Below are 24,905 nucleotides of genomic sequence, written 5' to 3' on the forward strand. Positions count from 1 at the left end.
GAGTGAGCCATGGTCTGCCAGTCAGCAGAGGCATCTGTCATATATCTCAGAGTTTACTACGGATATTCAGCATGTCGCAGGCAGGGACAATCTAGTGGCAGACTGTCTCTCTCGGGCCTTGGTCGGGGCCGTCCATGTTGGTTTGGATTATGCACGCATGGCCTCAGACCAGGTTTCCGACCTGGACGTTCAGGCCTACAGGACGGCCATCACAGCACTCAGGCTGGAGGATGTGGCATTTAATGAGGCTAACGGCACACTCCTGTGCAACGTTTCCACGGGACGGCCGCGACCGGTGGTGCCCAGCAGTTGGATACGTCATGTTTTTGACATCATACATGGTCTCTCTCACCCCGGAAACAGGGCATCTCAAAAACAGGTGGCAGCCAAGTTCATTTGGCACGGGCTGAAAAAGGATGTGACGGGTGGGTTAAGACCTGTGTGATGTGCCAGCGCCACATTAAAGCTCCTTTGGCCCAGTTCTCTGTGCCCGAAAGGAGGTTTGACCATGTGAATGTGGACCTGGTGGGTCCATTGCCCCCATCGCATGGTTTCACATACCTCCTCACGATGGTGGACAGAACCACTCGGTGGCCAGAGGCCGCTCCGCTGTCATCCACAACGTCCACTGATGTGGCTCGGGCGTTTATATATACGTGGGTGGCCCGGTTCGGTGCTCCGTCTGACCTTTCGTCGGACCGCGGACCTCAGTTCACCTCTGAGCTTTGGTCCGAGATTGCCAGGAACTTAGGCGTGAGACTGCACCGCACTACCGCTTATCACCCGCAGGCTAACGGTTTGTGTGAGCGGTTTCACCGGTCCATGAAGGCCTCTCTCCGAGCTACCCTTAGCAATGGTATTTGGGTCGACAGGCTCCCGTGGGTCATGTTGGGTCTCAGGACCGCCCCCAAGGAGGATCTCCAGTCATCGTCGGCTGAGCTGGTCTATGGCCAACCGCTGCGGGTCCCCGGGGAGTTTTTACCTGACACCACAGACCCCTGGTCTGCGACCCAGCAGCGCGTTTTAAACTTGGAGAACGCTAGGGCATTTGTGCCGTTCCCCACCTCGTGCGGTCGCTTGCACTTCATTGAAGACACGCGACCCGCAACCAAAGGAAACAAATCAGAGCATCCCGCTGGTGTTGGGGGGGGGGAGTGACCGGAGAGCGAGCTGCACACAGCTAGACGGCAACGTTTTTTTAGGGCGTGCTCATCTAATGTAGCCTATCCCTCGGCCGCCAAGGCTGTCGACCTTGCGGTTACCTGTTGACGTTGTGCCCAGGGTACCTCAGGCATGGAAAACATGGCCGCTGGTCGAGGGCCTCGCCACAGCCGCTGGCGAGGCCATGCTCTCACCTCTGGCTGCGCGGTGTGAGGCGGTGTGGGGCCTAGGTCAAATACCGCCCGCGCTCCAGCGGAAAGACCAAAGTCCCTCTGCGGAGAGGGGAGCCCTGAGGAGGGAAACATTTATTTTTAACTTCGCACCCCCTCAAAGGGAGACTAATCCAACCAAGATGTCTGTAAACAAGCTTTGACAGCATCCTAGCCCTCCCTGCGGTTCTAGCTTGCGGCTAGGTAAAAGCTAATAACGTCAAAACCTCGCGTGATGTTTCGACGTCGGCTGGCCTTCAAGGCCCCGCCACCCGACACCATTTTTGACTGAAAAAACAGCAATTCGAACAAAGTTACTAATCGCTGCTAATTCTATACCGTGGCGGTATATGCTTAACAGCCCACCAGCCACCCGCCGGGCCGACTCACCTCATGGCGTCGGCCGGGCGGGGCACTGTTCCAACATGCCAGAGGCAAAGGACTGATGCCACCTGCTTCACAAGCACGGAGCACCAGTGGTGGTTGCAACCATCAACCTTGGTGTGCACCCATGAAGGGGTTAATGAATAAATGAACTAAAACTCCACCAACACACTGCAGAATGGGCTAGCCCATACACACAACATTAAGGGGATGCAGACCAGAGAAACACCAGTCCTGCACACCATTCATAATATTGACAAAAAGCACACCAGCCCTAGGCCTCAGCCCATTCACCCATGAAGAAGGTAAACAAGCCCCCGTCAACACTCCCAACAGTAGACACCGATTGGCCGTCAGCATGAATGGTTAACACATTGAGGACGGAGCACTAGTTTATACAGGGGTTCGAATCCATGCGTAGTCTGTGAATTCGAGAAGGTGCAATACCGGCCAGATCCTCTTAGGGGCGCCATCACGCTACTGCAATGTGCCCTGTGGGCGAACGGATCACTTTTATTTTTCCTTTCAATGGAGATTCTTTGTAGCCGGATTCTGAATCAGCATCCTGTACCGTCGATTTCACCATGCAATAAGGGGATTTATCATCAGTCAATGGACATATCGATCTACCAGATGCCGAGCGATAACGGGGAAATGCTCAGGGGTATCCCACCGGCTCATGGTAAGATCTTTTTCACGTAAAGTACAGCCGGATCAGAGCTTGCTATGATACGCAACCAGCCGATCAGCGTATGTGGCTAGTTACACGAACACTGTTATTGGTAATCAATAATAATAAATGACGTCCCCCGCCCCCCCCCCCCCCCCCCCTTTCATGCATACATGCTTTGGGACAGTCCAGATCATGCAGTTTTAGTTATTTATGTAGCATCTGTAAAACGGAAATGTCGTTGGATATAACGTTAGCAGCTATTAGCCATTTATCTAGCCTCCCAGAAAATATACTAGCCCAAATCCGGTATAAAGCTTATATTCACAGCGCTATAAATTGGGAACCTATTGATGCATTTTTTTTTCTTTAAGCCATTTTGAAGGGACGGTTTATGAACTCAATTGACAGATAGCAATACTATAAAGTATAGATTTAGCTGTACAAAAATACACAGGCTTGTTTACAAAAGCTGGTCCTCAACCATTATATTAGAGTTTCTTTAATAGTTGTCATACAGAAGTACAGAATACTTTCATACAAAATGCTTCTTACTGTTACGCTCCAGAGACTGTGCTAGACAAGATAGTATCAAATAACATAGTATAGCATGTACATTAGAAGTAGAAAATGAGGTCACAGTGTTCAGTATAGACATATGTACAATGTTCGATGCAGAATAGACGTAACTGAGTTACCATATAATATACAATACTATGCAGTGTACTAATGTACAATATTATATAGTGCAAAGCAGAAATGCAGAAATGGGATGAGGTACAATTTAGGTACAATTTACAGTAAGGTGTACGAGTTGTAGTGCAATCCTTCATCAATAAATATAAAGTGTGGGGAGTGGGTGCTACAGTGTGTTTGTTTAAAGTGAGTGTGTGCTATAAAGTGTGGGGAGTGGGTGCTACAGTGTGTTTGTTTAAAGTGAGTGTGTGCATGTGGATGTGTGTGCTATGTGCGTTTGATGGTTGTTGTTGTGTAGTGTTCATTGTTCGTTAAGCAGACTGATGGCCTGGGGATAGAAGCTTCTTCTGAGTCTTTCTGTGCTCGCCTTGAGACTCCGGTATCGCTTGCCTGACCGCAGCAGTTCAAAGAGGCAGTTGTTCGGGTGGCTCGAGTCCTTAATAATTCTCTTAGCCTTCCCCCTGCACCGCTTGTTGTAAATGTTCTGGAGGGTGGGGAGCCCCCCTCCGATTGTGCGTTCGGCTGAACGTGTCACTCTTTGTAGTCTGCTTCGGTCTTGTGCAGTGCTATTCCCAAACCAGGAGGTGATGTTGCCAGTCAGGATGCTCTCTATTGTACATGAGTAGAAGTTCTTAAGGATCTTCTGACTGACTTGGAACTTCCTTAGGCGCCTGAGGAAGTAGAGGCGTTGTCGTGCCTTCTTCACAACACTGTCAATGTGTGTGGTCCATGTCAAGTCCTCGGATATGTAGGCTCCGAGGTACTTAAAGCTGTTGACTCTCTCAACCGGTGCCCCGTCGATGCTGAGGGGGCTGTAGTCCTTGACCCCCGACCTCCTGAAGTCCACAATCATCTCCTTTGTTTTGCTGACGTTCAGGGAGAGGCTGTTTTCCTGGCACCATCCCGCCAGGACCTTTGACCTCTTCCAGGTAGGCCCTCTCGTCGTTGGCAGAGATCAGGCCCACCACCACTGTGTCGTCGGCAAATTTGATGATTGTGTTGCTACTCCGCTGAGCCACACAGTCGTGTGTGTACAGGGAGTAGAGGAGGGGACTCAGAACACAGCCCTGGGGGGCCCCTATGTTGAGGGTGATGGATGAGGAGGTGCAGTTGCCTGCTCTCACCACCTGGGGTCTGCCCGTCAGGAAGTCCAAGACCCACTGGCAGAGGTCATAGTTCAAGCCCAGGTCCCTGAGCTTGGCTATGAGTTTGGAGGGGACTATGGTATTGAATGCCGAGCTGTAGTCGATGAATAGCATTCTCACATAGTTCCCCTTCCTCTTGTCCAGGTGTGATGCTGCTGTGTGCAGCACATGGGCTATGGCGTCCTCCGTGGACCTGTTGGGGTGGTATGCAAATTGCAGGGGGTCCATGTTGATGGGGAGGGAGGAGCAGATGTAGCCCTTTACTAGCTTCTCAAAGCACTTCATGGCTATGGAGGAGAGAGCTACAGGGCGGTAGTCGTTGAGGCAAGCAGGCTTGGATTTTTTGGGTACAGGGATAATAGTGGACTTCTTCAGGCAGGTGGGGATGACAGCCTGTTCTAAGGACAGGTTAAATATGTCAGTGAATACCGGGGCCAGTTGGTCGGCACAGACTTTTAGGACGCGGCCGGGGATGCCGTCCGGTCCTGCTGCCTTCCTGATATTCACTTTTTTAAAGGTCCGCCTCACCTCATGCTCTGTTACCCTGAACACTGAGTCTCCATCAGCAGCAGACCCCCCCCCCCCCTTTGCCGTGGCTTGTGGGCTGGTGTTGTTATTACCAGCATCAAACCTTGCATAGAAGGTATTGAGGTCATTTGCTAAGGAGATGTCACTGTAGACTCAGCCCAGTGGTTGCGAAAGTGTTAAGAGGAGGGAAGACCTTTTTTAAAAATACAGCCCTCAGTGGGGAATCAAACAGAACAGTAACCCAGCATTGTAGCATAGCGTTAGCCGCGCGCTCCAGGATAACCGGGAAAACAACAACGTTTACCCAGATATCCTGCCCCTTGCGCCAATACACAACTCGGTTGTCTCATGGGACAACGAGCAGCATCACTAACACCATCATTGTTATGCCTAGTGGCGCAGACCCTACCTGGGCGCGACCTAGCCACGACAGCTAGCCGCCGTGCGACGTCCCTCGATCCGCTGTCAGAAGACGAGGAAACCCCAGGACAGGGCCAGCGCGCCGTTGGAACGTGCCGAGAAGATTTCAGGGGCTGGCAAATCTCCGGCGAAAACCCAACATTGTTCAATTTCTCTCTGCATTTCATAACAGCTAGTTCATGGAATGCACTGCACGTCCATGATGGAAAACGAAAAAGAGGAAGGGCGAGTGTGACCATGTCCGGTGCCTTATAGGGGGACACTGGGGCGGGGCCTGGTCAAGTGCATGGGTGCATTGTTTTCGTTAATGAAGTACAGTAGGTACTGGAGATGAGGTATATCTCAATATGGCGAAGAGTGAGACGCGATTGCCAGTACGAATATATAACCTTCTGTAGTGTGTTAGTGAAAAGTTAACCTTCTGCGTGTGTGGTAGTGGAAGGTTAACCTTCTGTAGTGTGGTAGTGAAAGGTTAACCTTCTGTAGTGTGGTTGTGAAAGGTTAACCTTCTGTAGTGTGGTAGTGAAAGGTTAACCTTCTGTAGTGTGGTAGTGAAAGGTTAACCTTCTGTAGTGTGGTAGTGAAAGGGTTAACCTTCTGTCAAGTCAAGTCAAGAGTTTTAATTGTCACGGCATACAAGTATACAATGAAATGCGGGTGGTCTTGCCCGCAACGATGTGCAATACAGTGGTACAACATATAATAGAATCCAATAAAAAAACAACATTGTGCAATAAACAGGTAACAGGTAACATGGTGTGACATCTCGGTATCTGTACATAGTTATTTACAGGGCATATAGGACATGCTAGGTAGCTTTGGTAGTGCAATACACTGTTCCTGTTATTCTAATTTAAAGTGGCCTTTCCTTTTGGCCATAAGTGTGCGGCATGAGTGTGTGCCCGCTCATGTTAAAGTGTTAAAAGTGTTAAAGTGTTCTGTAGTGTGTTAGTGAAAGGTTAACCTTCTGTAGTGTGTTAGTGAAAGGTTAACAGTAGGTTATGAATATAACCGTGTTCTATGAGTCTAGTGACGCTCAGCGTCATATTGCACATATCTCACTCTAGTGCATGTGCACTGAATAAAAACTCACAAAATGTACCTTTACATACCAACATCCGTCTGGCCACACCCCCCGCCACCTATATAAGCAGGGGTGTGGCCACACACTCACCTCCTTCTCAATCTTTCACCACAAGGCAAGATCAAGGGCTGCAGTGGCGTCCTGACGCTGAGCGTCACTATACTCATAGAACACGGTTATATTCATAACCTACTGTTCTATGTCGTAGAGCTTCCGCTCAGCGTCATATTGCACAACAGGAGCTGAGCGGGAGCTGACGCTCGACAAATGTACCGCACTGAGGCCCCCCACAACCATCAGAACCGGGGAGAACCGAGCCCCCCGACCCTCCCTAATGGAGGGATACCCTCCCTATTGGAGGAGGGGAGGGAGACGGATCCGACCGTGCGAAGAGGAATTCGAGCAACTTAACGCACAGGGTGAGCAGACCGTGGCTTGACCCCACGACTACGCACACGCACAACCTGCATGCCACCAGGGAACGAACGGAAGGAACAAACCTTGTTACCGCCCCCAAAATCACGGGGTCAAGAGCAAAGCTCAACCCTGTGGCAAGGCCGTAGCAGCGGAGCGCGAAGGAAGACCCAGACCCAGAAGGGACTGGATCCCCCCGGAAAAAGGGGGCCCGGAGAGGCCAATGATGCCACAGCATCAAGACCTCACCAGGCGGTCACTAGTGACACCGCCCCCCACATCGCCAGCGTATTCGGACAGGGCCCATCCAAGAGCAGGCCCTTCCCCCCACTAGCACGCCGCCTGGCTCACTGACCCTGGCATACTCAGGCAGTCAGCATGGCTGTAACTCGAAGCACTCAAGAGGCTACACTACAGCAGGAGCAGGCAGCACACCGGGGAGACGACCTCCAGAAGAGGCCGATCCCTCAATCCAGGCAGCAGGCACTTGACCCGAGCCTGGAGCACTGCGGACGAGACAGGCGCCAAAGGGGTCAACTGAAAACAGCACCCCGGCAGAAGGGGCGTATGCTGGCATTGTTGAGCACCATGTCAAAGCCTCCACCAAAAATCCCAGACGCTCTAGAGGGGCCGAGCAGAGAAGGCTGACACGATTGGCAGACGTCATGAACGTGCAGGGGCACACTCAACGGGTAACCCAGGAGTTGACTCCGCTCCACACCAGGGAATCAACCACCCTCTTGGTTCAACATGCGGTGGTTGTTCCTATAACCCCTCAGGAAAAAACTCCAAAACACACCTGCGAGTATACACTGGCTATACCGCAGTACAAGTGTGTTAGTTTTCAAAAAGGGGTTATCCCAGGCCTACGGGTCGACGAAAACAACTACGGACCGGGCCCGGCGGATCGAGACGTACACAGGGATGCCAGAGGAGTCTATAAAAAACACCTCAACAGCCCCCTCTCAGCCATGTGTAAGCGGGAGAAGAGAGGGGCGAAAAGAATGGAGAAAAAAAAAACAGGCCCCTTTAGCACAGCGCAAGGTACAACACAACATGGACCAAGCAACAGTGAGGGGTAAACGTAGTACAACCACGAACATCTCCATAACGCATAACCCTGTGACACCCGGGCCGACCCGGCATTTTTCCCCCTGAAAAAAGCACAAGTCCCTCAGGGTACCAGAACAGAAGATATGCGTCCCCGGCGGACAACGGGTTAACTGACCTGGACCAGCGTGACCAGAACCAGTCCCGTGCCCTAATCATGCCGACATCCCCAACTCTAGGAGGGGGGGGGGGGGGTTGGTACGCATGTCAATCTAAAACATTATAGAGGGCACAACCCAGACGGTCCCATTCGTACCGCGCTCAGTGGCCCACCCAAGGGCGTGAGACCCCTCTACCTATGCTTTGATCTATTCCGTTAACATCCCCCAGATATGAACGAGAATTCGTAGAGACAAATCTATTAAACTGGCGCTCGGAAGAGACAAACTCCATTCCAGTTGCCCCATAAAAACGCTGTTTTAATAATGAGCAAACAAGGCGTGCAAGCCTCATGCGTGATTCCTATCAGAAACACCCAGGGCCAGCACTATGTTCACGTCGAGACCCAAACACATCAATGGATAGTCTACAAGACACCAGACATTGTTCCTCCAAGCCGCCTGGGAGAACGACAAGAAGCCGCTGTGCTTCATTTCCTCTGCTCTTTATTCAAAAAAGAGAGAAAACACAGACTGACATGGATCCCATGTGACGCGGCTGAGGGAAAAAATCTTTTCATTTTTACACCCCGCCAACCTCTCCACAAGAGGGAGACGGGAATCCTCAGAGAGACTTCCCACGTGAGCCATAAATTGAAAAGTCAAGGTAACATTGAGCCATGTGACCAACAGACTCAAGTTACACATATATCGAGCGTAGCAGAACACCAAGTTCCTACGCTCTGCCCCGACAACTTGACAATAACAGAACCACACATGGGTCTGTAAAAAACTCACGGAAGCCATCGTCCAATAGAAACGTGCCCAGTGATGTATTCTATGACGGGGGAATCCCATGACTCAACTGCCCGTGCTAGGTGCGGAGTCAGAGAAACCCTCCCCCCCCCCCCTGGGCCGAGCTGACCTAACAGCTTGGCCGGACCGAATGAAAAGAGGGTAAAAAAAAACCCGACCAATTCCATTAAAAGGGCTAGCTGTCTTGATACTATATCAAGAAATCGAGTTGAAATATGCATGTTTCAAGAAACGCACTTGCTTGAAAGAGATATGCACAAATTAGAAAATCAGCGTTATAAAGTAGCTTCTTCTGCTTCAGCTTTGAATAAAACCAAAGGGGTTGCTATAATCATTGATAAAAAATGCAAAATTACCATCATAGGCAAAGGCAGTGATCAAGAAGGAAGAATAGCTTTTCTAAAATGTATTCATAATGGTAAAAGAATTGCGTTTATTAATGTCTATGCACCCAACTGTTATGAACCAGACTTTTTTCAATCATTGAATAAAATCCTAATGGAACTAGCTGATTTCCAGTTGATTATTGGGTCGGATATGAATTCTGTTTTGGATCATACCTGGGATAAATCAAAAGCAGTTAATCATAATGCTCGCTCGACAAACACTTTAAAGCACTTGCTATCTGACTTTAATCTTATTGATATTTGGCGGGTTCATAATCCAGGCAACAGGGAGTATACTTTTTTCTCTAATAGACATCTATCATTTTCCCGTATTGATTTAGTTTTAATATCAGCATCCTTATTTTCAGACGTAAAAAAAATTGAAATCCGACCTATGAGTTTATCAGATCACCATGCCTATTTCTGTCAATTTCAATTCAGCCAGGCTAAGAAAAAGGCCACAAGATGGCGCTTTAACTGCTCTTTATTGGATAATCCAGTATTCTGTGAGCAATTTCAGTCTGAGCTAGCCCAATTTTTAATGTTTAATAATAACTCCGTGGATGATTTCAGGATACTTTGGGACGCTACTAAAGGCTTTGTCAGAAATAATGCTATTACTTTCTCTTCAAGTCTTAATAAATCTCAGCTAAAACGAATATCGGAATTAGAAACCATGCTGTCTACCTTGGACCTATCTCAACAGAGGCATTACTCTCAACAGACTGCCGCCACACTAGCCAATGTTAAGAGTGAACTAAACGATCTTATCAGGAAAAGAGCCGAATCCTCCATCCATAAAGGTAGAGTAAACCAATACTTTCATGGTAGTCGACCGAGTCAAATATTGGCCAACAAACTACGCAATAGTGATCTTGTAGGAAATATTACTACTGTTACATCAGAAAATGGTGAGCTGCTTATAGATCCAAAATTAATCAATACAAGATTTTCAAAATTTTATAATGATTTATATACTACAGAAGGCGAGCGTCCCTCTGAAGAGATTGAATCCTTTTTAAGTGGCCTTAACCTCTCTGTTTTGTCACCAGTTGAATCAAGTTTAATGGGTGCTCCTATATCATTGCAAGAACTCAAAACATCTCTGGAAACTATGAATAAAGACAAGTATCCAGGGTGGGATGGCATTCTCCCAGAATTTTATTTGCGGTTCTGGGACGTCTTAGGCCCGCTACTACTTGAGATGATTAATATATCCATATCTAAAGGCTCCTTAGGGAGAGACGTGAATATGTCCCTAATCTCTCTTTTATTAAAAAAAGGTAAAGATCCAAACCAGTGTTCTAATTGGCGCCCTATTTCTTTAATTAATACAGATGCCAAACTATTTTCTAAAGTATTATCTTGCCGTCTTGAAAAGTTTTTACCTAAACTGATTCACCCAGATCAAAGTGGTTTTGTTAAAAAAAGGCTTTCGTCTGATAATTTGCGACGTCTCCTTCACATTGTCAACTCCGCCTCTCAAGCTAAAGTGTCGTCAGCTGTTCTCTCTGTTGACGCAGAGAAGGCCTTTGACCGTCTGGAGTGGACCTATCTTTGGGCTGTACTGAAACATATGGGACTAGGTCAAAATTTTATAAATATGGTAAAAATAATATTTTCTAATCCATCAGCCAGTGTCATAACCGGAGATATTAGTTCTCCTCCTTTCAAAATCACTCGTGGAAGTAGGCAAGGGGATCCGATCTCTGCAAGCTTGTTTATTTTATCCCTTGAACCTTTAGCCCAAGCTATACGGCAATCAGAAAACATTAAGCCAATCTCTGTAAATTCTACTGATCATCATATTTCGCTTTATGCGGATGACATCTTGTTATATATGGAGAATGTATCTCAGTCTCTCTCAAGCCTCCTGAAAATCTTTGAAAAATTCAGTTCAATTTCAAGTTATAAAATAAACTGGACCAAATCAGCACTAATGTACCTAAGAACCACTCCTAACTCTGTGCTTGACCATGAGATCCCGGTTGTAACACAATTTAAATATCTTGGTATTGATATATTTCCTTCAATTGAAAAAATTGTGTCCGTAAACTACGATAGAACCATTAGGTCAATCATAAATGATCTCAATCGATGGTGTAATATACCTGTCTCCCTTTCCGGAAGAGTCTCTATTATCAAAATGAACATATTACCTCGAGTAAACTTCTGTAGTTCCATGATTCCTATTGCCCCACCTGTTGCTCATTGGGAAAATTTACATAGAGCAGTCTCAAAATTTATATGGCGAGGCAAGCGAGCTCGGGTTAAACTTACTACCTTACAAAATGAGCGGCAATCTGGTGGTTTAACTGTGCCAAATTTGAAGTTATATTTTCAAGCGTTATCATTTCGTCCTCTGTTGAGTTGGTTTAATTTAAATTCTGAGGCCCCCTGGCTTAATATTGAAAAACATATTGTGGCGCCAATTCGTTTACAAGACATTGTCTTTACAGATATTTCACTAAAGCAATGTAGATTACGTTATGGTCCGATAATAGCGCATGCCATATCTTTATGGCGCAAATATGAAAAGTTACTTAATTGGGATACTAAGTGGCATGAACAGACTCCCTTATTTCATAACCCGTTTTTGCTTAGCGGAGGCCGCAGTTTTGTAGCTCAATCATGGTCCAACTGTGGCATTCATGTACTTGGCGATGTTATGGAGGACAATAGTCTAAGAACATTCTCAGATCTGAAAGAGTCATATAACTTACCTGGCACCTCCTTTTTTTTTATATTTACAGCTCCGCTCGGCTATGCAAGCCTATGGAGTTCCATGGACCAAACCAACTACTCACCGTTAATTACTTTCTCTAAAAAAACTGCAGGTCTCTCCAAAGGACAAGTCTCTATAATTTATAAAGATCTATCACAAAGATGTACTTCGTTAATACCTGTTATCCAATCGTGGAGCACAGAATTGGGATTAGAACACCATCACTCTATCAATTGGACCAGAGTTTGGGGAAATGTTACTATGGCATCACGAAACCCAAATCATCAGCAGATTCATTTCAATTTTGTCCATAAAACATATTTAACCCCCCAGAAAGCTTATAGAATGAGACGTGCTATGTCACCAAACTGTACACGTTGTTCTCTAAATACTACTGGTACTTTTACACATATGATGTGGGAATGCCCCACAGTTAAAAGTTTCTGGGAACAGATAACTAATTATCTATCTAAAGTATTACAAAAACATATTCCCTGTTGTCCCAAATTACTTCTCCTTAATGATGATGATTCTTTAGCTTTAAGTATTGTTCAGAGACGATTTTGGCTGGCAGGATGTACTGCTGCAAAAAAAATGTTGGCGCTGCGATGGCAAGCTCCACACTATCTGCCCTTTAATCACTGGAAACAGTTATTAGCTGATGTTGTAACAATGGAGCTTTCTACAGCTAGATTAAATGGGGCAAGATATCAAACAATAGATAGCTGGAACCATATTCTCTATCAAGTTAGGACCTTCAATATATAGCTAGCAGGACATAACTAATTATATCTGTATAATTCCTTTTAGTTTTTTTTTTATTTTCTTGGTCTTTGTTGACATTTTTGTTCAATTAATTTTCTTCTCAGGACTATGACGGGGTGGGTTGGGGGGGGTTTACTATTATTATTATTATTATTATTATTATTATTATTATTATTATTATTATTATTATTATTATTATTATTATTATTATTATTATTATTATTATTATTATTATTATTATTATTATTTTATTTATTTTTTGTCAACGGTGGTTGGTGCAGGGGTTAGGGGGTAGGAGTTATTTTTATTTTAAATGAGGCAAGGGGCAAGCCAATGCATGTAATTGACAAATAATTTAAATGTATGTTTTTATGTGCATTATATGTGCATTGTATGTGCATTATATATCCTGCCTTTTCTTCCAAAAAATGAAATAAAAATAAAAAGTATAAAAAAAACCCGACCAATCAGAAGAGGGAAGAAGGGGTTTTTGCGGTTACCCCCTCGCAAGCCCAACCCTTGAATACGACAACAACAATAGCCATATGATACCTTAAGTAGCCAGCATGCTAACGAACAGCGAATATCCAATGATAAGCTAGCCCAACGTACGCTAGCCACAGACAAGTCTGTGAACAGGGTTTATAACAAGGCCAAGGTTTATATGTGAACACGACACCCGTGTTTTATGTTGCAAGAACACAGAAGATTTGATAGAGAGAGAGAGAGAGCGTTCTAAAAGACTGTGGTACCATTACACACACGAGCACTACTGCAGACCAACACAACAGTGTTGTGGCTCAATATCACCGTTTAAGCAACAGAACACACAACTAACCTCTACCTTTATATGAAGAACATAAGTCTTCAGGTCGAGGAAGAAAAAACCCTTTCGACCGAGTGTCAGCCACAGTCCTTCCTAAGCACACATGAAATGTAGCGACCAAACAAAGACTAAAAGTCTAGCCCTCCTATCAAACCCACACTAGCGAAGGTTCACACATCCTATCCCCATCATATGTAGTGAATAAACACACAGTTTGTAACAAAATACAGTCCCTCCTAGGAGGTACTTTTATTTGGACAAAATCATATGTGGGCCGGGGAAGGGAACAGGGGAAACAATGGGGGGAAAAGTCACTTCTTCTAGCGACGCCTGCCACGAGCCGCTCGGGTTTTGCCACCCCGGTGAGCCCCGTAGGGACGGTGAAGGATTGGTACCTGGCCTCGACGATCCCTACCGTCACCTCCGAGCGTGGATGGGCCGGCTACAGTGGTCAAGGCGCCCTCTCTCCTCCTGGCCTTATTCGCCGAAGGGCCAGCAGTGGCGGTGGTCGCATTCCTATTCTGCAATTACATAAATAAGAGATGAGCGGAGAGGATGATCCACTCATTCTTTAATTATTTTTGTAAATAGTTTAGCAGCATAATTAAATTACTTTTCTTTAAAAACCTTAAGTACTTGTGTGGTCTCCATTGTTTTTGTCTGTACCTTGAGTTTGGTTCATGACAGTATATACTTTGTGTATGTTACTTTGTGTATGTAGTATATACAACAACAACAACAACAACAACAACAACAACAACAACAACAACAACAACAACAACAACAACAACAACAACAACAACTATTAGCTTTGTCTGCTGTGCTTTGCAAGGTGTAGTTTTTAAAATATCCTAAAACACACATTTATTTATGTAATTGCATGAATAGGAATGTGATTTGATCTTAATATGACGTTACAGCTGTGTACTGCAGTGAAAGGGTTAAGTTTAAGTCATCTCATCTCCTCCTCAGTGAAAGGCACAGCTGTGTACGGCAGTCTCCTCTCCGCTCATCTCTTATTTATGTAATTGCAGAATAGGAATGCGATTTGATCTTAATATGACGTTACAGCTGTGTACTGCAGTGAAAGGGTTAAGTTTAAGTCCTCTCCACTCCGCTCATCTCCTCCTCCAGCTGTGTACTGCAGTCTCCTCTCCGCTCATCTCCAAGGCGCACACACACACACACACACACACACACACACACACACACACACACACACACACACACACATATACGGGTTTATGCTACATCGGGGGGACCAATGAATGTATACAGCCTGATGGGATCCAGCCTTTCTAAAGGGTCTAGAGACATGATTTTAACTGCTAAAATCATTATATATTTTTTGTTAACACAAAAACCACTTGACATTTTCAAAACTCTCCAAAAAAAATCTGATATCTACGGGTTTATACTACCTCATGGGGACCACATGACTGTATACAGCCTGATCGGATCCAGCCTTTCTAAAGGGTCTAGAGACTTTTAGCTGCTTTTAACTGCTAAAATAATTTGATTTTTTTGTTAACACAAAAACCACTTGACATTTTCCCAACTCTAAAAAAAAAAAAACTGAAATCCCCCCCCCCCCCCCCTATGGGAACCGGTTTCTTTTTTTGTGTGTTAACAAACAAATATAATGATTTTAGCAGTTAAAATCATGTCTCTAGACCCTTTAGAAAGGCTGGATCCCATCAGGCTGTATACAGGTTATAGTCAAGTCAAGTAATTTATTTATAGAGCACATTTAAAAGCTCGAGAGCCAACCAAAGTGCTGTACAGTACAGTCAAAGCATAAAATCAATGTCCTATAAAATACACAAATACAAAAAGGCACAACAGGACAGGACAGTACAAAAGGACAAGCGGATAGGGGAGCACAAAGTACAGTATAGCACAGCGGGGACAGAGGAGCACAAGAAGAGATACAAGAGGGAGGGGGCAGGATAAAATTGCATGGGAGTGTGTGGGTTAGGGTGTCTGAGAATCAGGATTAATCGAAGGCTAGGGAATAAAAGTGGGTTTTTAAACGGGCCTTAAATGTCTCCAGCGTAGGGGCAGATCGAATCTCCAGGGGAAGCTGGTTCCATAGTTTGGGGGCTACGGCCTTGAAGGAGCGATCGCCTCTCTTTTTTAGTCTGGTGCGGGGGGGGGGGGGGGTGGACCAGCCGAGCCTGGTTGGTGGATAACGTATATTTCTATAATGTAACGTATCTCTGATCGATTGTTCTGAACTTGTATAGTGGAATTTCCCTTCTCTCTGCATTGTTGACTCTGTCCATTCATTCAATTGGTTCGTTTGCAGGAATTAGGCACGGACGAGAGCGCTCGGTTCCAACCAGAGGATCTGTTTTTATTCATCAATAAAAAGCCTCAGATCTTATTCTAAAAGTGGTTTCCAGCTGCTCCCCTATTGAGAAGATACGAGCTGGATTCCCTAAAGGTTCACAAAGATATTGTTCTCCTCTGCTATGCTGCTGCGAGATCAAAAAAGTCTTCTCCGGTTTGTTGATTCGGGTCGGCCTGGCAACACGCGGCCGGCTCTTTGTTGTGCTGGTTGTCCCTGGCAACACTTGGTCTCATCGATCGTCTGGGGTAGCGCGGGGTGCGCTTGTTTTCCCTTCTGCTTCTCTCCTCTCTCCGCCGGTTCCTGTATTTAAAAACAGCCCGCCCCCTTGCCGCGTCGCCCTAGTGACGATCGGTAGGGGCGTCACTTCTTTCTAATTGGCTAAGCTTGACGTCGGCCATTTTGAATCTTAAAGGGGGCTGGTAATTTCTATGTATGGACTATTTTACCCTTTCTTCTCCTTATATGGAAGATTCCAGTTTTAACAGGCCGTCTCTCCTGAACAGAAATAACCCATAAGTTGCTTTCTAATTTAACAGATAAAAGTACTTTGTCATGCTTTTATTGTCCTTAAACTCAGAGATTATTCTTTATTTTGACTAGACAGTTTCTAACAGTCTTTTCTTGAGTTCTTGGGCCTTCTAAATAGATGTTTAACTTTATTATTCATCTTTAAACATGCTTATTGTATTCATATTTTCTAAAGTAAAACCTTTTGACTTAGTTTTGGCCTTTTAAAACACTAAGCATCTTAATCTAACTTCTAATCTTAGTTAATAATATAGTTTGTAGCTTAACTTAACTTTTAAAAGATCAATCCGTCTCTTGTTTAGTCTCAAACTGATCCATACAATAATCTAACCCCGGTCTAGTCTAATTTCAATACATAATACTTTATAATTTAGTTTACTGTTGTCCAAATTTAGGCAATTAATTACAAAGGAGTTCCTGTGACCAGAAGGCGACCAGGTGCCCTCTGTGGAAGTTGGACCCATAAAGATAGCTATTTCTAACAGTGGGTCCTTGTGTGACCTTTTGGGTTCTGGCTAGAGTAAATAGAGGAACTGTTGAGCTACTAACTTTAGCTAGACTCAAGCCCCATACATGGCCTAGAGTATTTACAGTTGGCCTAATCAATCACGTTTAACTAAACTATGTTTAGTTACTTTGTCATTTTACTTCATCCATTTAAGTGATTCTTTTGTCTCTAACCGAAGTCTATTAATATTTACCATTGTATAGTCGGTTTGCACTTTTTAACCTATTGTTTTTGGCCAGATTTAAATGCAGATCAACTGTTTCCCTATAACCACTTACCACTCGGATTCGTCCCGTAGAATTGTACCTTGAGGAATAAGTAATGTTTCATTTTGATAATTTACCACAAACCCTTCTCTGAGGGTTCTAACCCTCAATTCGTAACCAGTAAATTCCAAAATCAAACATCTCTTTCCTTATATAAACCATAATCCTGTTAATATTTCTTTAAACATTTTTTAATTTTTTAAATACAAAAACCACAATACCATAAGCATTTCCTTTCTGTACAGTTGTAAAATTATCTTTCACACTTCCCCCCACCCTCGTTAGACTATTGGAAGGTAATCAAACAAGAATTGGCTTCCAAATGTATCAGCTTTTTTCTTTATGACTATTTTATCCATGTAATTAGCTTAATGTGTCTAGTTATGCAATGTACTCTGCAAGAAAAGATTAATACATCACACCAAAAAAGGGAGACTTAACCAAGAAAATATATACAATTTTCTCCGTTGCAAGGACCACTTTAAGGTCTATTTTATCCTTAGCTTCAACCCTGTCAGTTATCCTTTATCGAAACCTCTGAGGTCTATTGATAACCCGTTGTGGCCGTTGCTCCTTCTTTTGCATCTGCGCTAAGCACTTGTTTCTGTTATGGTTTGACACCGACCCCAAACGCAAACGGCACAGAGAGAGTTGTTTCAGAGTTAGCCAAAATCAAGGGCTTGTTTATTTACTTAGTAAACAGAAAGAATTTGGTGGAGAACAGAACAAACTGGGAAACAAGCATGTGAGGAATGTTTGCTGCTCTGCAGCTTCTCCCGGGGGGTTACGTTTGAGGAATCTGTCCGTGACGTCAGAGCCGCTCTGCAGAATCCTCCCAGCATATACTCCCGGGGTGGTGGCGGATAGGGAGAGAGAGAGACCGAGTTAGCTCAGTGCACAATTGGAAACTGACAGGTGACAGATGAAGTGACTTGTCCAAACAGATACATCCAAGTGACAGAATCTTCGGTGTGAAACACACAGTGAGCAATGTCCAAACAATAAATCCAAGTGACAGAATCTTCGGTGTGAAACACACAGTGAGCAATGTCCAAACAATAATAAATCCAAGGTGAATATCCAAAACAGGCAAAAAGGGTGAGAAACAGTCTGAACGAAAAACAGGATCTCTTCAGTGCTTTAACACACACAAAAAACGATTGAGTCCAAAAGACTGTCTTGCAAAAACTCACCAGAGCGCTGTGCGCAAGCGAGCGGATCAAACAGGGCGAGCGCTTCGTAACGGGGAAGCAGGTTCTCCAAACAGAATACTCCTCGAGAGTCCTGGGAGGCAAAGCACAGGGAAAGCAGCGACGGAAGGAAACAGCAAATGCAGAGAATATTTCAGAACGATCCAACATTGATAATAGGGGAATCAGGGTATATAAAGCCAAGGGGTGCTTAATGACAAGCTGTGACAGCTGCGGGATGAAATTGATCATTGCTCCAGAAGCGTGTGGTTGGGGGAGCACCAATCAAACGGCATCTACAGGAAGAAGCGTGTGGAGAGGAGAATGCAATTAATTAACCGAAATCCCTTAAAGGAACAGAGCGAGTGGGTGAGCAGCGGACCAATCATCACAGTACTTTAAGAAGCCCGTGGTGGGGAAAGAACCAAACCTCACAGTACTCCCCCCTCCACGGGAGCCACCCGGCGACCCACTCGGCCCCGGCCTGCCCGGACGGGACCGAAGGAAGCCGGCGATCAGGGGCACTGGAGAGGGGGACAAAGACAGAGGCCCGGAGAGGGGGACCGGAGACGTGGACAGAGGACCGGCGAGGGAGGCCGGAGACGGGGACTGGGACCCGACAGCGGAGGCCGGGCACGGGGACTGGGGCCCGACAGCGGAGGCCGGGCACGGGGACTGGGGCCCGACAGCGGAGGCCGGGCACAGGGACAGAGAACCGGCGAGGGAGGCCGGAGACGGGGACTGGGGCCCGACAGCGGAGGCCGGGCACGGGGACAGAGGACTGGCGAGGGAGGCCGGAGACGGGGACTGGGACCCGGTGAAGGGGCTGGACGGCACCTGAAGACACTGGGCATGACAGGAGGAGCTCCACCCCTTGATGGTACCGGAGGACCAGGCGATGTGGGGCTCGTGCAGCGCGAGCCAGGGCCTGCCCAGGACCACAGGGACAAGAGGAGAGCTGGTGACGAAAAACTGGAGCCTCTCAACGTGGTTACCAGCAACGGTGAGAAGGACTGGACAGGTGCGTTGAGTGACGTCAGCCAGGCGGCGATGATCCAGCGCGAAGACCTCCAAGGGCCTCTCGAGGTCCTCAAGTGGAATGTTGGCCCGGGTGGCAAACCCAACGTCCATGAAACTCCCATCAGCACCAGAGTCCATGAGTGCACCCACCGTCGCCCGCTGGTCCGCCCAGGCTAGGGTGACGTCCGCCAGACGGTTGGGTGGTGCACGGGTGGGGGAACAGGAAAGACGGCTCACCAGGATCTCCCGGGGTCCCGGCGAGCCTGGTCCTTTTGGCCGGGCACGGCAATTGGAGACACGGTGTCCATCCCGGCCACAGTAGAGGCAACGGCCGGAGAAGAACCTGGACTCCCGTTCGGCCGGGCTAAGGCGGTTGCGTCCCAGCTGCATGGGTTCCTCCTCGGTCACGGCTCGGGAGGGAACAAACCCACCAGTCACGGAGGGGGCAGGACGGTCAGCACTGTAGAGGGCGGCCGCCGGGAAAGGGAGCCCCTGAGCGGAGGTCGATGGCACAGTCGTAAGGCCGGCGAGGCGGAAAGACCTGAGCCCTGGACTCACTGAAAACCTCCTCGAGGTCGTGGTACGTCTGGGGTACTGAAAACCTCCTCGAGGTCGTGGTCCTCGGGGGGTATGTCTGGGGTACTGAAAACCTCCTCGAGGTCGTGGTCCTCGGGGGGTACGTCTGGGGGTCCCCGTCGGGTTCTCTCACGTCTTCTCTCCTGGAGGCGTCCGTCGATGCGAATGGCGAGGCTGAACAGGTCCTTGATGGACTCAGGTTCCTCACGGGTCGCGAGCTGGTCCCTGACTGCGTCGTTGAGCCCCCTCATGAAGGTAAGACGAAGTGCTTGGTCGTTCCAACCGCTCTCCGTAGCCGCCAGTCTGAACTCCAGCACGTAGTCGGTAACCCCGCCGCTGCCCTGCCGGAAGGTACCCAACCGGGCTCCAGGGTCCAGACCACGGGCTGGATGGTGGAACACCCTGCGGAGCTCAGCCACGAAGTCTGGGTAGGAGAAACAGAAGTCTGCCTCCATTGCCCAGGAGGAAGTGACCCACTGGGCTGCCCGGCCTGAGAGCAAGTTAGTCATATAGGCCACTTGGGCTCCTCTTGAAGTGAAACGACTGGGTTGATGACGAAAAACCAACTCACATTGCATGATGAATGTGGCACAATCCTCGAAGTTGCCGTCGAACAGCCGTGGTTCGGAGAGACGGGGCTCCCGAGGTGCGGGATCGGGAAGTGCGGGGCCTGCCAGGGCTGCGGGTGATGCTCCGGCCGAGGCTCCTGAAGGAAGTGGGGTTGCAAGCAAGGTGTTAATGGTTTCACTCAGTGCTTGTAAGTGGAGGAGAAGACTAGACTGCTGGCTAGCCAGAGCCCCCAGGGACCCCTGAATAAGCAGGACCTGCTCTCGGAGTTTCTGTACAGCAGCCGCAGCCGCATCTAGCTGTAGGCTGTGTTCATTGGTTGTCTCTAGCTGGACTGCCAATGCTGTGCTGACTCTCTCTGTGTCGGCTGGGGTCGTCATGGTTGGATCGTAATGTTATGGTTTGACACCGACCCCAAACGCAAACGGCACAGAGAGAGTTGTTTCAGAGTTAGCCAAAATCAAGGGCTTGTTTATTTACTGAGTAAACAGAAAGAATTTGGTGGAGAACAGAACAAACTGGGAAACAAGCATGTGAGGAATGTTTGCTGCTCTGCAGCTTCTCCCGGGGGGTTACGTTTGAGGAATCTGTCCGTGACGTCAGAGCCGCTCTGCAGAATCCTCCCAGCATATACTCCTGGGGTGGTGGCGGATAGGGAGAGAGAGAGACCGAGTTAGCTCAGTGCACAATTGGAAACGGACAGGTGACAGATGAAGTGACTTGTCCAAACAGATAAATCCAAGTGACAGAATCTTCGGTGTGAAACACACAGTGAGCAATGTCCAAACAATAAATCCAAGTGACAGAATCTTCGGTGTGAAACACACAGTGAGCAATGTCCAAACAATAATAAATCCAAGGTGAATATCCAAAACGGGCAAAAAGGGTGAGAAACAGTCTGAACGAAAAACAGGATCTCTTCAGTGCTTTAACACACACAAAAAACGATTGAGTCCAAAAGACTGTCTTGCAAAAACTCACCAGAGCGCTGTGCGTAAGCGAGCGGATCAAACAGGGCGAGCGCTTCGTAACGGGGAAGCAGGTTCTCCAAACGGAATACTCCTCGAGAGTCCTGGGAGGCAAAGCACAGGGAAAGCAGCGACGGAAGGAAACGGCAAATGCAGAGAATATTTCAGAACGATCCAACATTGATAATAGGGGAATCAGGGTATATAAAGCCAAGGGGTGCTTAATGACAAGCTGTGACAGCTGCGGGATGAAATTGATCATTGCTCCAGAAGCGTGTGGTTGGGGGAGCACCAATCAAACGGCATCTACAGGAAGAAGCGTGTGGAGAGGAGAATGCAATTAATTAACCGAAATCCCTTAAAGGAACAGAGCGAGTGGGTGAGCAGCGGACCAATCATCACAGTACTTTAATAAGCCCGTGGTGGGGAAAGAACCAAACCTGACAGTTTCCTTGGTTGTGTGCAGCCTTGGTACTGCCCTGAGATCCACAGAAGGAAATTATGTTTCCCTCTGTCCTTTTATTGCTTTTGGATTTGTTATTACAACACACAATTGATTGGAAGATCACATTTCCCCCTCAGATACATTCTTCTACTGTTCTGCATTGACAATACATTTTTCCCAATTTATTTATCTATTACTTTTACATGGCTCCTTATACGTTATTATTCAACTAAATCACCTTTCTCTCATTTATTTTGTGCTGTACTATATTACTAGATCAAATGTCTCAAGTTCAACACAACATTTACCACACCACCTTTTGAGTGTGGAATAATCATTACACAATCATACTTTATTTCCAGACAGGTCCCCGACTGGACAGCACGGCTCTGACGGGTCCCACTCACCAACCAACCCTATGCATGGTAACAAACCATAGTCCCCTTAAACACACATCTTTCACACACTCTGCCAGCCTCCAACAAGCCGTCACAGAATCCCCCATAAGCCAATTATCAATTACACATGTCCACACCTTACATTAAAAACTATTTGGCCAATGGCGACCAAAATCTACAGAGCTTACCTATGTACAGAGAACCTTGTTACCCCAACTCTCACCACACACCAAAACGTGACACAACCTCCCAGATTCTACATCTGGACTCTTAATGAGCGGAAAACAAAATCATGTACCAGCTCTAGTCCACTCTCCACGTTTCCAGCCCATCATATAGACATCCCTACCAGTCCCGCTGTGTCACCACCAACCTGCTACCCTGACCGGCGAGAGTTCCCTCTCAGCCCGTCAGTTCCTAAGAAAAAGATAGAGAAAAGAAACGAAAAAAAGAAAACACCAACAAAAATAAAAGAAAATGTGAGTGTCATATCATTCAACACACCCATCAAACAAACCCAAACCTCCATCCAGAGGCATAAGCCCCTTTGTAAAAACTAACAAAGAAATTAAAATAAATAAAATACCATGTACACATCCTCTCATGATTTTTATTTTATTTTTTTTAAGTCTTCTTGACCACCCTTTGATCAAGCATGTATAATCACTACTAATCACTACTGAAGTAGTCCTTTTTTATTACACTGTCTAATATTAAAATGTTCCATTTTTCCTGTTTAAAACCACCGTTTTTGTTAATATGATTAGTCATGCATTTGCCAGTTACTTCATCCCCTCACAACCCCAACTTACCACTGTTAGTCTTCCAAGCCGTTTTAGTAACTTGCACACATAATCTAACCATCCAACTTATCTATATACATTTTTTTCTTTTTATTCTATTCAGTCTCATGATTTAACATCTATCTCTATTTTCCTGAGAGTCATAGCGTCTCCTGTGCATTTCCTCATCGTTCTTTTCAGCCTGTGGCCTTTGCAGACACAACCTTTTTACACACTCCCTTTGATTATGCCCCAACATCCCACAGTACCAGCATGGCTGTCCATGACCCTTTCTTGGTGGGGCGAATCCACAAGCCCCAGGGGCCTCCTGCCTGTGTTCGGATGGCCCTGATACCACCCTTAGCAGGTCTGTCGGGCCCAGGTTCTGTCCTTGCTCTCTGCCATTACCTCCATGGCCTTCTCCTCTGATGGTCTCTCGACCCCCTTTGTTGGCTCTTTGGGCTCGCCACCCTTTACCACATGATCTGGCCATGTGTCCCAGTTCACCTAAATTCTAGCATTCTTTTGGCTGGTATCCCACAGTCCCCGACAGGCTCACACCTCTCCGGCCCTCTCCGGGCAGGGCCTGCTGTATGGAGGAGAGATGCACATACCTGTTCTCTTCTGCCGCTGCCCCTCGGGCCTGTCGTTGGGAGGGGCCTGGAAACTCACCCCTCCTGTGGTGTCCATCACCATGCCCTCGCTGCTCAGCTCCCCGTTCAGGTAACGGAGCAAGTGACATCTCTTGTTCACTGAGCCCTCGTTCTGCCGCACGAAACATTACTTCCAAAATTACATCACTCATGATCTCAGTCTGCTCCGCCAGTTCTCGCCCTAGCATTTCCCTCTCGTGTGCGACTTGGTCAACAGCTAGCTGCCTCTCCACCAGGTCTCTACGGACTGTCTCATGTCTTTCAAACGCTTCCGCGAACGCTCTCTGTCTTTCTGGAGAGAGGCACGTTAGCCTCTCTTCCTCCACGCTGGCGCTGGCTGTTTGGCTCCTTGTCACTGGGCCACGCCTCTCATTCTGGCTCTGGTGTTGGGGGAAATCTGGACAAGGGGCACTTGTGGGCTGAGAAAACTGTTCATGTATTTTCCCATACCTGTCGTTGGTCCCATTCAAGACCTGAAGTCAAGATAAGACCTGGTTTATGACGTCCGTACCCATCGCAACCAGGACGGGACAGTCTCTGACTGTCTGAAGATAAGATGGATGGCCTCCCTCCCCCCCCCCCCCCCTCCCCATCCTCACGCAAACCTCCCCCCCACGAGCACGACTGGCGACGTGCACGAAAGGAGGGGCGGATCCCTCGACTGCCTCACACGCCCAAAACCCTAAGCCACTACCCTCTCCTTAACTCCCACCCCCCACTCTCCGCCCTCCCTCCCATCCCCCAAATTCCCTCCCCCGAGGGTGCTTCCTGAAGCTCACTGACTTTCGACATAAATGAACATTGCATCAACAAATGTGCTTTGTTTTGTATTAATTTAGGGTTGTGCCATTATTATTATGCAAAGATAATAATTGTGATTAATTCTGTAATGAGTTGTGTGGTTCTAGCATCCTTGACACCCAAGGACAACGATGGAAATAAGTCAAGAGGCTTTTACGTTTCAATCCTTGACAGCAATGTAAGCTGGAGTAATGATCTGTTTATGTTGTGGAGTCTAAATAAAAACCTGAAACCTGACCCATGTCCCTGTGGCTCTGGATCGCTTAATATTGGCCACTCCATCTGCGACCCCAACCCCTGTCCAGTCTCTGTTCCAGCCGCAAGGCCAGGGTGGGCCTCCTGGGACTGCTGTAATAATGCAGTTCTCCTCCGTCTCTTTCTTTCTCCTTTTGTCAATTTGCAGTCACCTGAAA

The sequence above is a fragment of the Notolepis coatsorum genome (genome assembly GCF_963971535.1).
Source record: "Notolepis coatsorum genome assembly, chromosome: 2".
NCBI classification, from domain to species: Eukaryota; Metazoa; Chordata; class Actinopteri; order Aulopiformes; family Paralepididae; genus Notolepis; species Notolepis coatsorum.